The 15,642-nt window shown below is 40.7% G+C and overlaps 1 protein-coding gene and 1 long non-coding RNA gene across 2 annotated transcripts in view; both read left to right on the top strand.

The window, feature by feature from the left end:
* LOC119493886 (glutamate receptor-interacting protein 2-like) overlaps positions 1-15,642 on the top strand; it is a 288,128-nt gene that overhangs the window by 122,432 nt on the left and 150,054 nt on the right.
* On the top strand, positions 12,587-14,364 carry LOC119493905. The gene is made up of 2 exons (XR_005208046.1): positions 12,587-12,723; positions 14,221-14,364. It is a non-coding gene; the product is annotated as an uncharacterized LOC119493905 (long non-coding RNA).

Below are 15,642 nucleotides of genomic sequence, written 5' to 3'. Positions count from 1 at the left end.
TGTTTGTGTCCCAAAGTGTTATTGGGTTATTTTGAAGTTACGTTAGCGACATTTGTGATGTGTTTGCTGTACTTATGTTACATTATTCATGTATGTATTTTACTTCATTTATGCAGTCATTTTAAACCCAAATATTATGTTTTTCCTAATTTCATCATATCATCATTTTTAAGTGTTAAGTGTTTTTGTTGCCTAAACCTAATTGCAGCTGTTACCGTAGTTTTGTTGTGTGTTGTAAATGACACGCGAAAAGGCTAAAATGCATTCTCATGACATCCTGAATGTCCTTGTCATGTCGTGCTATTTATACGCCTTCCCTCATGGGAAGCCAACCATCAGGTTGCGATGGTATATGCTCCTGTAGAAGCCACAAGTCCGTAGGGTGAAGCCCTTTGAGTAGTCAGAAGACTAGAAAGGAGATGTATAAATGCAAGTCCATTTACCATTTACTCAAAAAACTTAAAATATGTTATCATGACACACGGAATGTCCTTAAGGTGTTACAAAAATGACTTCTGTGGAAGTCACTCTATGAACCGTTCTATGAGGACATGATGCTGTACCACATTGACCACTATTGCACACTGTTTAAATTATAGCTGGATTAATCCCCTTTCAAGACAATCATTGTCACGTTTTGTGAACCATGTGCACACCCATGTGAGAAGTAGAGCTCAATAATTCACAGGCACATTCTTAAAGGTCCCATATTCTAAAAAGTTCATGTTTTTTTTTTATTATTATAAAGCAGGTTTAAGCGCTATATAAATACTGTGAAGGTATCGAAATGCTCAATCAATGGAGAAACACTCACAGTATTCAGAAACTGGGCCTTTGAAACAGACTTTCTGATTTCTGTAATTTTGTGATGTCACAAATACACAATATTTAGACCATTTCACAGTTTAAAACGTAAATATTCTAAATGTGATTTCTGGTTGTAGTGTATATGATTGACATCAGCTGACAGGAAGTAAATATGGACCCAAGCTGTTGCCTAGCAACGCAATTCTGTTGCAATTCCATTGAAATGTGCTTAAATGGAGTGTTTCAGACAGAGGTTTAATACAGACGTTTCATGCAGACAGTATGAGGATAATAACGTTTTTTTTAACATTACAGCATGTAAGCATGTTCTAGTAGAAACATAAAATACAAGTATGAACCACCTGAAAATGAGCACAATATGGGCCCTAAGTTCTGTTTAACATAAGCGACTGAGAGAGCAAGAGAGAGAGAGAGAGAGACAGAGAGAGAGAGAGAGAGAAAACATCAAACTACCAATTTCTAGCGTGCAATTTGAGGTCACGCTCTTCTCTACCAGATGAGAGATGGAAAAAAAACCAGCAGGAGTCGGTGCCAGCAGACTTCCACATCCTTTCTCTCAGAGGACTGCTCACTTCAGATGGTTCATGGTTGACACGGGAAAAGATGAAAAAGACCTTTTCCCTCAGATGATGAGAACTTTTTGACACTTCTCGCGGTGACAGCGCCTCTGCGACCAGCTGCAAGTAAAAATTCTCAGTTGAAATCCATCGGCTTTAATTGAAAAGAATTGAGGAAATTAGCAAGTGGAATTGAAAACAACAACTTGTGCTTGGGGCACACTGTAGACTAACTGAATTGATTGCATCACACAGGAACCTAATGTAATATCCCTGCAACAAACACTAACTCGGTTAAGACTATAATGGTTTTGTTAAAACAGAGTAGGAAGAGGTGTCATTGGATTAAATCATGAAGTAAGGAGAAAAGCTGAACATCCTTACAGTATAATGCAAAACATTTATAAGACATTTGCTGCTGGTGTATAAAGTCATAGAAAATATTCGTTACAAACAATGGGTTTTAAAATAATTTAATTGTAATCTAATCATCACATGATGTAAATCTTTGGTTATGTGATGACAAATAGTTGTATAAAAAGTTGCAGCATTGACAGGGAAGAGTTAAAAGTCATCAACCAGTTTTCTAAAATGATATGTTGAAATGGAGATTTCTGGCTAAGAATATGAGGATATATATATATATATATATATAAACTGGCAGAAAAAAGTTCAGAAACTTGTGTTTGGTGGATTATTTCTCTGTTGTTACAATGCTAATGGTCATTGTATTTTACATCGTTGGAAAGCCTGTTTATTTACATTCGCAATGATGTCTAACTTGTAGGGATCATGCATTTGTGGGATGAGCAGCACAGCTGATTATGTGAGTAGCTCCCAAGAACAATTTGCCAAAATGCTCCGTCAATGGTAAACAGTGTATTCTCCTGTTGGTACTGACTCTTGTTTTGAGTTGTTTGGTGGATTGGATGATTGAACTCTCTATCAGTAACAAGGAACAAACAAGACATATTGGCAATTTTACACTTTATTCATTTAATACACCGTCAGGAGCCTCAGTAGCGGTGGAAGATCCATACGCAGCCACAACAGCATGGCACCTCCTCCTCATGCTGGTCACCAACCTGGTCACACGTTGCTGTGGGATGGCGTTCCATTCCTCAACCAGGATTCGTTGCAGGTCAGCCAGCGTGGTTGTGTTGGTCTCTCTAACACGTACAGCACGCCCAAGCTGATCCTACAAGTGTTGAATTGGGTTGAGGTCTGGACTCTTGGCAGGCCGTTCCATTCTCTCTACTCCCACATTGTGGAGGTAGTCTGTGATAACCCTGGCTCTGTGGGGGCGAGCGTTGTCATCTTGGAGGATGAAGTTAGATCCCAGATTGTGGAGATATGGGAACGCCACTGGCTGCAGAATCTCATCCCGATATCTCAATGCATTGAGATGGCCTTCAATGATGACAAGCCTTGTTTTACCAGTGAGGGAGATGCCGCCCCACACCATGACACTGCCCCCACCAAAAGCTGTTACTCCATCGGTGCAACAATCTGCATAGCGTTCTCCACGTCGTCTCCATACTTTGACCCTGCCATCCAACTTTGGCAGACAGAACCTGGACTCATCACTGAACATGACATTCCCCCACATGTTCAGGTTCCATTGTCTGTGTTTTCAACACCAGCGCAAACGGGCGTGACGGTGAAGGGCAGTCATTCAGGCTTCCTGGTAGCCTTATGAGAATACACTGTTTACCATTGGCGGAGCATTTTGGCAAATTTTTTTCCGAACTTTTTTTTCCCCAGTTTAAATACAGTAATACACAGTAGATATCACAATGAAACTTCCCCACTTGATTACATACATTAAGGCAATTATTTGTTGTTTTCTGAAATGTTATGTTAAAATATGTATCCAGGCGTTATCTAATGCTATCTAATGCTAATTTTTGGTGAATTTAGGAGACGCAAAAAGACAAAGTAGTAAAATAAACACTTAAAGCTGCAATAGAAGAAATAGGCATTGCAGTAACAATGTGAATTAATATTTGATCAGCGCTACCTAGTTTGACCATTTGATCGAAGTTTGTGCATGATTGACATATGCCTCCATTGAATGAGCAGCCAATAGGAATGCTCTCTTTCCGAAATGACCTGTGATTGGCCAAAGTCTCCTGTCGAGGGCTAGATTTACTAAAGCCTGAAAACAGAGCAGTTGAATTACAATATGCTGAAAGGTTATTATGGGATTTTTGCCCAATGATGCCAAAATATATACTGACTACTGTAGCTTTAAATGTGTATTTTGGATGTTTTCTTTCCAGCAGTGTGAAAGAAGACATGTCATAGCAGCAAAAGAACCTCAAATCTCAAAATTGATCTGTGCATGAAAATTATGTATTTGCCATGATTGTCTTCCCTTAAACAGATTTCAGGGTAATGGTCTCCCCCCATATGAACACCTGGCACATTTCTGAAGATCCACACTTAGGTCAAGTGATGACACCCAAGCTAGCTCCAAGACATCAGCTTCTAAGTGGACCTTGAGTGTACTTAATTTTGTTATATATTGTTCCGAAAGGTCATAAATAGTCATCGATATATGGGGATCAAATCTCAGTGTAAAACAATATGTGCAAAATTTTGCCAAATCTTTATTGCGATGCTCATACCCATGGCCGGCACCGAGATGTTCTCCCTTCCGCTGCTAAAGGGGAGCCTGACCAAGAGGTGGGGTCCATTTTCATGACTTCAGATTTACTTTTTAAGAAAGGTCTCATTTTTTAAATACAAGCAGATATGGCACACAGCACAATCAATATGAATGTATGTGTTTTTATTTGAATTTGGCCAAAGAATATTCAACTACAATAGCTTTAAAGGTACTATATATAACTTTCAAAAAATCCTTGTTATTGATGATACTGGTGGCTGTTGAGTGAACTGCAGTCGACATCCTGTTGCTTCAGAACGTGCGAGCGATCATCCTGGGCATTGGCCAAAACAGTGACGTGACATTACATTACAATCATATATCACCATTACTATCTGTAATGTCCAGTCTCCATGATACCAAACAGCTCGCCATTTGCAAATTACTTCATCAGCTAACGTTACGAAGCAAAACCGTCCCGAGTCCTGTACATAGAAATCAGTCCGCAGGCTCTTATAGGCAACTGAGAAAGTTGGGGAAGTTCTCAGTTTTTAAGTTACATTCCAATCTGTTCACACACTGGCAAGACAAAGCAATTACTACTACTGTATGACTATATGCATTTTTACATACATGTATAGTACCTTTAAGCCTAATACAAGTGACCACAAGGCAATGACAAAAAACATCTTCAAGACTTCAGCATCAGGCAACGCCCATGCAGCCCTAATCAATAACAACACAATACGTCCAAAATGTGACAACAACAATTTCTTCCATATGCATAGTCAGACAACTGTGCATTGGTACAAATGTTTTGGATGAAAAAAGGTTATCACAACGTCAGAAATTGCCACACTTCATTTAGAATCACGTCTCATCACGCCACCAGGAAAAAGGCAAAACAATGAGTACCCCTCGGTCAAGACCATTTCTCATTCATGTTTATCAACTCCAAGGTCTTCATCTTATGTTTTTATCTCAGGACACCCAGAGCCTCCTAATATAAAGCAGGCCAAGTGTGAAGGACTCTGAGGCCTCTCAAAATACCAAACCACGGCAATGCACAAATCATACATCCCTTGTGTTTCCTACCACAAACACATAAGGACAGTGATGGCTGGAGAAATGTGCCATGGCAGGAGAGTGATGAATAGAACCACCGGGATCCCATAGGATTTTGTGAAATGGGTGAAAACTTTGAAACACAGATTTTGTGTGGTGGACAGTAATAATGGGAGCGTTACATTCCTCCACCAGGGGAGGATTGTGTGAGAACTGCACAAACTCTACTCAGCATTTTAGGCACATGATGTTAGGTAATGGTTCAATTCTGGCAAGTAGACGGCCCAGGAGAAATTTAAAATACAAAACTTTACTCAGAGAAACTGTAAATCGTATTATGAGGTGAGAGTTGAACTGTGTTGTTAAGCTTCAGTCGATTAAACTGTTGTTGAGCTATGAAATAGCTGTTATCAATCGCTATAAGACCCATAGATGTGGGTCAGTAGGGGCCTACTACACCTATTAATAGGTTTTATCATCTATTCACATGGTAGATCATAAAAAGAAGGTATAAAAGAACACGACAGCGACCTCTAGCAACCATAGTAATTATAACAGGAGCAGAAGCAGAAGTCAGGCACTGTAGTATAGACAGTGTGAAAATCCATAAGGGGTGGAGTCAGAGATGATGGATGGAAAACAAAACACAGGTTTTTCACCCAGGGGACCGGAATTCGTATCCCGTGTGAAACCAACAATGTGTAGTTGTCATTGTGTTCTGAGTTATTTTAACCCAGTACACAAGGTTTTCCCCTAAACTTAACCAAACATTAAGAAGTAGTAGTTTTGTTGCCTAAACCTAAAGAAGTTGTAGTTTTGTTGCTTAAACATAAAGACGTTGTAGTTTTGTTGCTTAAACATAAATAAGTTGTAGTTTTGTTGCCTAAACATAAAGAAGTTGTAGTTTTGTTTCCTAAACATAAAGAAGTTGTAGTTTTTTCCCTAAACATAAAGCAGTTGTAGTTGTGTTGCCTAAACATAAAGAAGCCTTTTCGTTTGTGTTCAAAACGTGACGTTTCATTGACTTTTACAACATCTTAGAACGTGTTGCTTTTAAGTTTCACTTTCACTTTTACAACACAGTAGGCATAGTAGGCCCCTACTGACCCACATCTATGGTGTTTATAGTGACTGATAACGCCTATTTAATGGCCTGATAACAGTTGAATTGGGTGCAAGCTTACACCCACTGTCCTCCGCAACCTGACTTTCCTCTGCACAATCTGAATGTCAAACTACACTCTGTTTCCCTTATTCTATGCCTTTGTGGTGTGAAGATGGAATTATCCCCTGTTTCATCTCCATGTATTGCTTTCACATCCTTAATTTAAATTGTATCCATAATTTAGAACCAGTGGTCACAGTGGACGTGACAACATTAATAACACACAGAACGTTGGTGAAAATAGAATTTTTGACCTCAGATACATTCTTTAGTATCATGTGGAGGATCTGTCCTGTAAAACTGTTATCAGCCAAAGATACATATACCTTTAACACATCTTACTTTTTTCTCTATTGCACAATCCATCATGTTTCAACGTGTCACTGGTGTGCAATGGTGGATATCAAATCAAAAGTTTCTATGGTAGCTTTTGTATTTTGTGTTCTCCTCACCTCAGATGTCCCAACGTTGACACATGAAGACATGAGAAGATTTCTTTATAAAACTTCTGAAACTTCTCTGGGTGTCAGTTTTTGTAGCCGAGCGTGACAATGCCTCCACATGTGAAAAACAGAAGCCTGCTGACTAGATGTGTTTTTTAACCTTCATGTTGCCCAGGCGCTGTTTATGGAAAACACTTTGCTTGTTTATAGCAATGCCCTGTTTTATAGTTTCACATGCCTGGAAGCTGCCCGGTGTGACTGCTGCCTTCCACTGCTTGGAGGATTAACAAAAACCTCTTCACTGTTTGACCAATCAGCAGGCGATGAACAAGTCTGTGGATATAGATTTATAGGCCCAATTCCAATCCGGCCCCTCCACCCTCCCACTCCGTGGTGGAGTGAACACTGTTTGTAGTCACAATCACAGCTCAATGAAGCTCCTTCTTTAAGGTGGAGGGGATCAATACAGCAGCCACTTTGGGACCAACTTCCCTCTCTACGGCAAGGAAATAAATATCTGAATCAGAAATACCCTATTGATCCCCGGGGGGAAATTGAGTTACGTTTTGCTCCTGTTCTAGAATATAAATATATAAAAATAGAGAAATCATAAGAAAATATAAATGAGAAATATATATAACAACAGTGCAAATAATACTGCTGAAAAATAAGATATATGCAAATAATATAAATGCATGCATTTATAAAAATGCAAGAATAGTGTAAAATAAGAATATTAGTTTAAATGTTCTGTATAAATAAATGTGGTGTTAATGCCAGTGTAGAAGAGATTATTGCGCATCTGAATTATGGCACCAAATTATTGCACTGTGAAGTCCGTATTGCACAGTTGAAGATGTAACAAATGATTGGGCTATAGCTCATGATAGGGGTACAGAACTATAAACACAATCTAACGAACATGTCTACCGTTTTCTAGTCTAGACAAGGGTATATTTGATCCTAAATATAATCTACCTACTTTATGTTGTTGACGTCTGTATGACAATAAAGTAGAATAAATTAAATATATATCAGTTACAAGTGTTACAAATGTTTGTACCGGTAGTAGCACAGAACTGACATTGGAGCGTGTTCCATGATGAACACTAAACGGCGTTGCACGTCGTCAGTAAGGGCAGCTGGTTAGTCTGCATCGATGCAGCTCGCTGTTGGAGGGTTTTATAACCCACTTCCACTCCCGGTGAATTGGTTTATTGATACGGCGGACCCTCCACGCGAACATGAAAACGGAGTGGAAGAAGGTAGGGAGAGGGTGTAGGGGCTGGTTTTGAATTGGGCCGTATTGTTCCTCTGCTGGGGGGGACTGGCAGTAGTTTGCCCTACAAAGATGTTGAGAGTTTGTTTCTAGATGAATTTTGACCTCCAGACTCAGACTAATTGGTAACAGGTATGTTTAAATGATCATATCATGCTCTTTTCCTCTTTTGTATTTTGTATTTCTAGAACATGTTCACATGCTTTAATGTTCAAAACCACATTATTTGTCTCATCCAGTCCGTCTGAATATACCTATACTCACCCTCTGTCTGAAACGCTCAGTTTCAGCGCCTGTCTCTTTAACACCCCCTCCCGAAAAAAGACCAGTCTGATTGTCTTGCAAAAAAACTGTGAAATAAAACTGACTGGGTGGTTTTATCTCACGGTTTGTTGGTTGGTAGGTTGATGTATCGCCTTTAAGAGACTTTCAGAAGGGGAGAACACTCTAGATCCTATATAAGGGAAAAAAGAAGCAATGCTATTTCATATCCCATGAAATGCTACTGTTTAATACATAAATATATTAGAGCTGTCAATCCATTTAAATAGTTAATCTTGATAAATCACAAATTAATCACACATTTTTTATCTGTTCTAAATGTACCTTAAAGGGAGATTAGTCAAGTATTTAATCCTCTTATCAACATGGGAGTGGACTAATATGTTTTTTTTTATACAAATGTATGTATATATTTATTATTGTAAATCAATTAACAACACAACACAATGACAGATATTGATCCAGAAACCCTCACAGGTACTGCATTTAGCATAAAACAATATGCTCCAATCATAACATGGCAAACTGCAGCCCAACAGGCAACAACAGCTGTCAGTGTGTCAGTGTGCTGACTTGACTATGACTTGCCCCAAACTGCATGTGATTATCATAAAGTGGGCGTGCCTGTAAAGGGGAGACTTGTGGGTACCCATAGAACCCATTTACATTCACTGATCTGGAGGTCAGAGGTCAAGAGACCCCTTTGAAAATGGCCGAGACAGTTTTTCCTCTCCAGAATGAGGCGTAAGTTTGCAGCGTTATTTAGCCTCCTTCTATTCAAGCTAGTAAGACATGGTTGGTACCGATGGATTCATCAGGTTTTTCTAGTTTCATATCATAGTATCTCGACTCTAGCTTTAAAACTGAGCCGCTACAAAAAGCGTTATTATCACATTAACTTTGACAGCCCTGCTTAATAGGTTTTGTCTGAAGTCTGGAGATAATTGGTACCAATGGATCCTTTAGGTTTTAGAGATTCATATGACACCAGTATCTTCACTCTAGCTTTAAAACATGCTACAACCTAAAAATTGCAAGTTGTGTTTATGCATTAAAGAAATGAATGGCGTTAAAACAAATTTGCGTTAATGCATTATTATCACGTTAACTTTGACAGCCCTGTTTTTTGAACATTAAAGCATGTATATATGCTCTAGTAGAAACCCAGAAGACAAGTATGAACCTGGAAATGAGCATGATGTGTCCCCTTTAAGCACTTGCTGATTGTGCAGTATTCTAAGCCCTTGTGGACTCAGTAGTCCGTACATCAGAGTTTAGTCCGTGTGTGTTAACCCAGTGATAGACTAGCAACCTGTCCATGGTGTAACCATGCCTGCTTCCTACATTGCCAGTGCATGTTGGGATATTTAGGCTTCATCCCCCTGACCGCAGCGTTAAGTGGGAGAAGGAAATGAATGGGGGATTCAGGCAGCACTGGGTTAGAAGTCACTGTCCATGGTGCTGAAGTTCACTATTCAGCACTAGTAGATCTTATCTGTCTCATCTATGTGTTTGTGTTTCTTTATTTCAGATTCCAGTCTAGTGCAAACTGCTAATGTGTTGGGTGGAAAAGTGGCTCATTTCAAACTGGACTGGTATCTTTCTAAAGAGTTTGTTTGGGAGGGAATTGGCATGATGGTTTGTTCATATGGTCTGGATGCTCAAGTTTACTCCCACAAATGTCAGTCACTATAGTCTCAGGCCCTGTTCACACCTGGTATTAACAAGCATCCTCAGTGATCGGATCACAAGTGGACAGCTCTAAGTACAGGTGTGAACACACTGAGGACGCATTGAGGACGCATTGAGATCAGATCTTTCAGACCACATTCAGAGGTGTTCTGGGCCACATATGGCGTCATTCTTTTATCAGTGTGTAGTGAATGTATCCTGGCCACATTAAGGACCGCCTACTCATCTGATGTCCCGCTGGGATCAGCGGGTCTCTGCGCTCGTCTTGTGAATAGAAAGACAGATGTGAGTGCTCGTCTGTCTCGCGGCATGGAAACGGCCTTTGTGCTCTACTGGATCCTGTCGGTACATCTGTATTTAATCAAGATATATCTCATCTATAGGATACATATCTACAGACTATCAGGCTGAGAACAGGAAGTGCAGGGAAGTCCGGGGGCCCACCGGAAAATAACCTGATATTGTGTTAATGAAAAATGTTTTCAAAATGTACCTGAATTAATGAATATGTGAATATGTAGGATATTACTACTGACATTCGTGTAATATTACGTCACAATGGCTACTGTATTAGCCGTGTGATTACTACGTGTTTATTTGCATACAGAGTGAGATCGGATCACAAGTGGTCACTAGAGACACGTTGTAATGCCGGGTGTGAACATACTTAAAGCTGTCTACTTCTGTTCGGATCACTCAGGACGCATTCTCTTGGCTCTCCTCCAGCACTCCAGGATCTGAAATGAAACACTCACTAGGAGTTTAAGTTGCTGACTCTCAGCTTTGAGGGAGTTTGGGGGGTGTTCACAATCCATTATGGCTGAACAATGTAGGGGATTGCAGCCCGTTTTACCCTTGAGGGTACAATTGTGGCAATTTCTCCACGGCTCACTGGATGTGGATGCAAACCCCTTCAGATTAAAGCTGCGAGTCAGCACCTCCTAGTCTTTGTTTCTGTTTCAAAACTAAACGCTCTAAATACTTACAAGTCGCTCCACACTGTGCACCTTCAGGAAGTGTTTCACACTGTAGATTACTTTGTATTGAGGAGTGACATTTTTCACATACAGCTAACTACAGCACAGTGTGGTGCTCCATCAAACCCGGCTACATTTTCTGTCGTAGCACACTTCAGCCCGGAGATATTGACCCGTGCAGGATGCTTCTCCGCCTTTTGCTCAATATATGCTGAGACATGCTCCTCCAGCCAAGACTCCTGGAGCGACTCTGAACACGAATCATCGGGAATGTAGGATGGATGGATGGATGGATGGATGGATAGGATGGATGTGTGTGTTGAGGGTATGAGAGAGTATTTCTGGGTTTCATGTCACTCCAAGAGCCATCGGTCACCTTATGATCACCGACTGACAGAGGAGCCGAGAAATAAGTCATGATCTGGTGGGTTCCAGTGTTGAAAGCTTTCATCTTTTGGCTACACTTTTCAACAGCTACACTCACACACACTCACACACAGACCTGCTACACATACACATGCAGGCCCACAAGACACAGACTCTGAAGAAAGAAAAAAAACTAGGGCATCAAAAGTCCCGAAGGCTTTGAGCTACAATTTTTTGCATAATCAGGAGAGAAAGTGAGAGAGGGAGAGGGCAAGAGAGAGAGAATCCTGTAATTAAATTAGTGCATAAAGAAAACGAGGAGGAGAACATGTGAAAACACGAATATCAGCTCTGTCAGAACAGAAGCAGACTGGAAGCACCAGACCGAGAACAGACCTGATTAAAGTCGATTATAGAGACAGCGCTTTATTCCTGTTGTCTTCTGAGGACTGTTCAACACACACACACACACACACACACACACACACACATACACACACACAGAGGCAGCCTATGGTTCAGCTGGTGTCACCAGGGAGGAGAAGGAGAGAGAGAGAGAGAGAGAGAGAGAGAGAGAGAGAGAGAGAGAGATTATTTAGTTTTCTTGTATGAAATAATTTAGCTTTGGCATTAATGTAACCTGACCATTCATGCCAATAAAGCTGATTTAAATTTGAATTTGAGAGACAAAGAGAGAGGGAGAAAGAGATGGGGAGAGGTAGAGGGGGAGAGAGAGAGAGATAGGGAGAAAGAGAGGGGGGAGAGAGAGAGAGAGAGAGAGAGAGAGAGAGAGAGAGAGAGAGAGAGAAAGAGAGTGAGAGCGATAGAGAGGTAGAAAGAGGGGTGGAGAGGGAGATAGAGAAAGAGGGAGAGGGAGAGAGAGAGAAAAAGAGAGAGAGAGGGAGATAGAGAGAGCGACAGAGGGAGAGAGAGGAAGAGAGAGGGAGAAAGAGATGGGGGGAGAGAGAGAGAGAAAGAGGGAGGTAGAGAGGGGGAGAGAGAACGATAGGGGGGGAAGAGAGGGAGGAAAGGGAGATAGAGAGAGGGGGAGAGGGAGAGAGAGAGAGAGAGAGGGGTAGAAAGAGAGGGGGGAGTGGGAGAGAGCGAGAGGGGGAGAGGGAGAGAGAGAGAGAGAGAGAGAGAGAGAGAGAGGGGTAGAAAGAGAGGGGGGAGTGGGAGAGAGCGAGAGATAGAGAGAGAGAGAGAGAGAGAGAGAGAGAGCGAGAGATAGAGAGAGAGATAGAGAGAGAGAGAGAGAGAGAGAGAGAGAGAGCGAGATAGAGAGAGAGAGAGAGAGAGAGAGGGGTGCATTCAGACAGAAGTTGGTCTCTCCTCTTCCTCCTCTGCTCTTCTTCCTCTGCTCTTCCATGAGGAAGAACTACTCATCCAGTCTGGAGCCGGTTTGGGGGAAAATGCTTTTTCTTCAGGCGATACTGAAACGAAGGCTGCTGCAGAAAGGTAAAAACTAAAAGACAAAAAAAAAAAACACGTCTTTGTGTTCATTATTCTTCTCTAGTATTAGTTCAATTATTAGTTCACTGTTTTGCGCTTATTGCTGCAACTTGAAGCTCCCAAAGCGCTCCAAAGCGCTCCAGAGAGCTCCAGTCCGCTGCGCTGCTGCCATCGATGACCGGCTGACTGACTACTGATCTCTCTCTCTGTCTCTCTGTCTCTCTGGCACCTGATGCTGTGTGTTGCGGGCTGCAGCAGCAGCAGCAGCTCAGTATCAGGAGCAGTTCAGTATCAGGAGCGCGGTGCCGGCCAGGCTGGATGATGTGTAGTCAGTCAGTCAGACAGGAGACGGCTCAGCGTTGCTTCTGTTTGCTTCTGTTTCTATCCGAGAGGGCGACCGGTTCCGCTGCTGGCTCCCCGATTACCATGCCTTCACATATACACTTACAACATTGCTGATGTATTATGATAAGTTCCATAAGCCTAATGTTACTATTGGACTTAAAGCTCGCGTGGTTTCACTGTGTTAAATGATCTATTAATGTCTAACTGCAGAGCATGTTTTCAACACGGTGAATAGTCATATGGGAATGTACGCTGCTTTACGCGCTTTTATTATTATTATTATTATATTATTATGCTGACAAATGACTATTAGTCTTCTAATAGTTCTACCAGGACTCGTTTATAGTGTCATGTCTGTGCTGAATAATCTTCTTCATCATGTCAAAAACGTTTTTGCAAAGACTCCTGGCTGCTCTTTGGGATTAATTAAATTGATAGCTTTCTATAGTAACACTATAATAGTTCTATATGTATTCAAATGGATCCTCATTAGCTGATGCCAGTGGCATTATCATATACATACTTTATACAATTTATATAACTATGGTCAACTCATATTCACTTTGAACTGCCTTACATTGAAAAAGTGGTCATTCAAATTTGACCAACATTCATAGATTTTATATTCATTTACATCATCTATAATTATTTAGCCTCAAAGGGCCGTTATCAGGGAAAAAGACCAAAACATGAGACATGACCAACACTGGACAGTCAAGCAGCTGTGATGCATTCTGAAATGGTATTTGAATGAGGATTTGAGACTGACGTATGTAAAGGTGAAATGACTGTGAAGGTCCCTGCATGTGGTCATTTGACTATATAAAAACTATTCTATAGAACTAATATTTCCCTACTTTAAATTTAGTGTCCTTAAAAGTCACTCAAGTACTAAATAGTGAACTAGTCATGTGTTTTATATGGCATCTATGATGTTTTAATGTGGTTATAACCCCATATGGATGTATGGACAGTGTTGGAGATTTAATTATAGCTGCTTTATGGAAGTGCATCTTTTTAAATATTTCTAACATTATCTCAATCTCTTTCTTCTAGAGTCATTAAGAGTGGCCCTGTAGGTGTTTCTTGTTCCTTTCTTGTACTATTTCTTGCATCTCTTCTGTTGTGATGGTGTTTTTATGCTCCTGATTCCTCCAGCTCATTGAAAGCGTGTGCATGTGGCGCTCCCACGGCTGCATCTGCCTGTGTTTGGAGGAGAGAGATGTGCAGTTTCCCCCTTTCCCTCTTCTGCTGATTTATTTATGAATTTGGGGATCTAATACTTTGAAGTGAGGCCTGGAGACGCAGTGGAAAAAAGTAGGCGAATGGGGACAAAACGCCACCTATCGCCTGACAGGGCATACTGCACCCCCCCGCTGTGGGATTACTATCAGGATCACAACAATCTGAATACCCAGAGGAAGAGGAGAGTTCAAGTTGCCTTTATTGCCACACGGTGTAGTAAATAAATCACTGTCACATTTACTGCGTCTGTCTGGTGTTAATATGGGGGAGATGTGTGTGTGTGTGTGTGTGTGTGTCACAGTTCCACCACATCAGTCTCTCAGTAACACAGAAACCAGAATAACTTCTGACAGCCGAATAGAACAAATGTGACATTTTACTGCAGTGGCTTGCTCAGTCTGCAGTAAAAAACTGTGACTTCCACAATCACTGTGTCTGCAACTTCATCACTGCAATGAACGGAGCGCCACAGATAAGGCTGGCGTTCACACACTAGCTTTTACATCAGTTTAACACACACAGGATGTGCGTGATAATGAGGACTCACTCTTGTGACATTTGGGAGATGCTCTCTTCTAGATTGACAGAGGAGAAGAAGCTTCACTAAAGATCAGTGACATTTTAGTGAAAAGGTCACAAGTTCAGAGCCACACAGTCGTGACTGGATGAGGAGAAGTTATCTCCTGAGCCTCGTCAGGTGTGCACATGCAGACGGTCACTCTGCATCATTTAGCAGCTTTTCTGGGCTACATGTTATATCTCCATGAAACATAAATCCCATCACCTGTGGCTGTTCAAATACATTCAAATTGCTGTTATTTTAAGACGGCATGATAATTATTATTGGCATTAGAACTTTCTTGCTAGAGTTTATTCAAGTATGCTATTAGTATACTTCTTTTAAACTTCAAATAAGAGAGTATGCTTTCAGATTACTTTTCATGTACTTATCAGAGTTAAACTTAACAAAATTAAACTTAATTATACTTGGCTTATACCGACAAGTATACAGAAAAGTCTAAGTGTACTTGGCAAGTATACAGAAAAGTCTAAGTGTACTTGGCTTACACTGAAAAGTATAAGTATATTTGGCTAAGTACTATAGGTTCACTTAAAGAAAACTTACAAGTATACTTGCATTAAAAAAAACGATTAAACTAGTAGTTTACTGAGAGTATACTTTAAAGTATACTTTCATAAACTAAGAAGTTGGCTACAAGTATATAACTAGTAAACTAATAGTGTACCTACTGTATGAGTTCACTTGTAGAGTAGTTCAGATTGTAGACTTTTTCAACCATCCTCTGTTTGCAGGACATTTAAACACGTGTGTCC

The sequence above is a fragment of the Sebastes umbrosus genome, chromosome 1, assembly GCF_015220745.1.
Source record: "Sebastes umbrosus isolate fSebUmb1 chromosome 1, fSebUmb1.pri, whole genome shotgun sequence".
Lineage (NCBI taxonomy): Eukaryota > Metazoa > Chordata > Actinopteri > Perciformes > Sebastidae > Sebastes > Sebastes umbrosus.
This window is presented reverse-complemented; position numbering and strand designations above follow the sequence as displayed.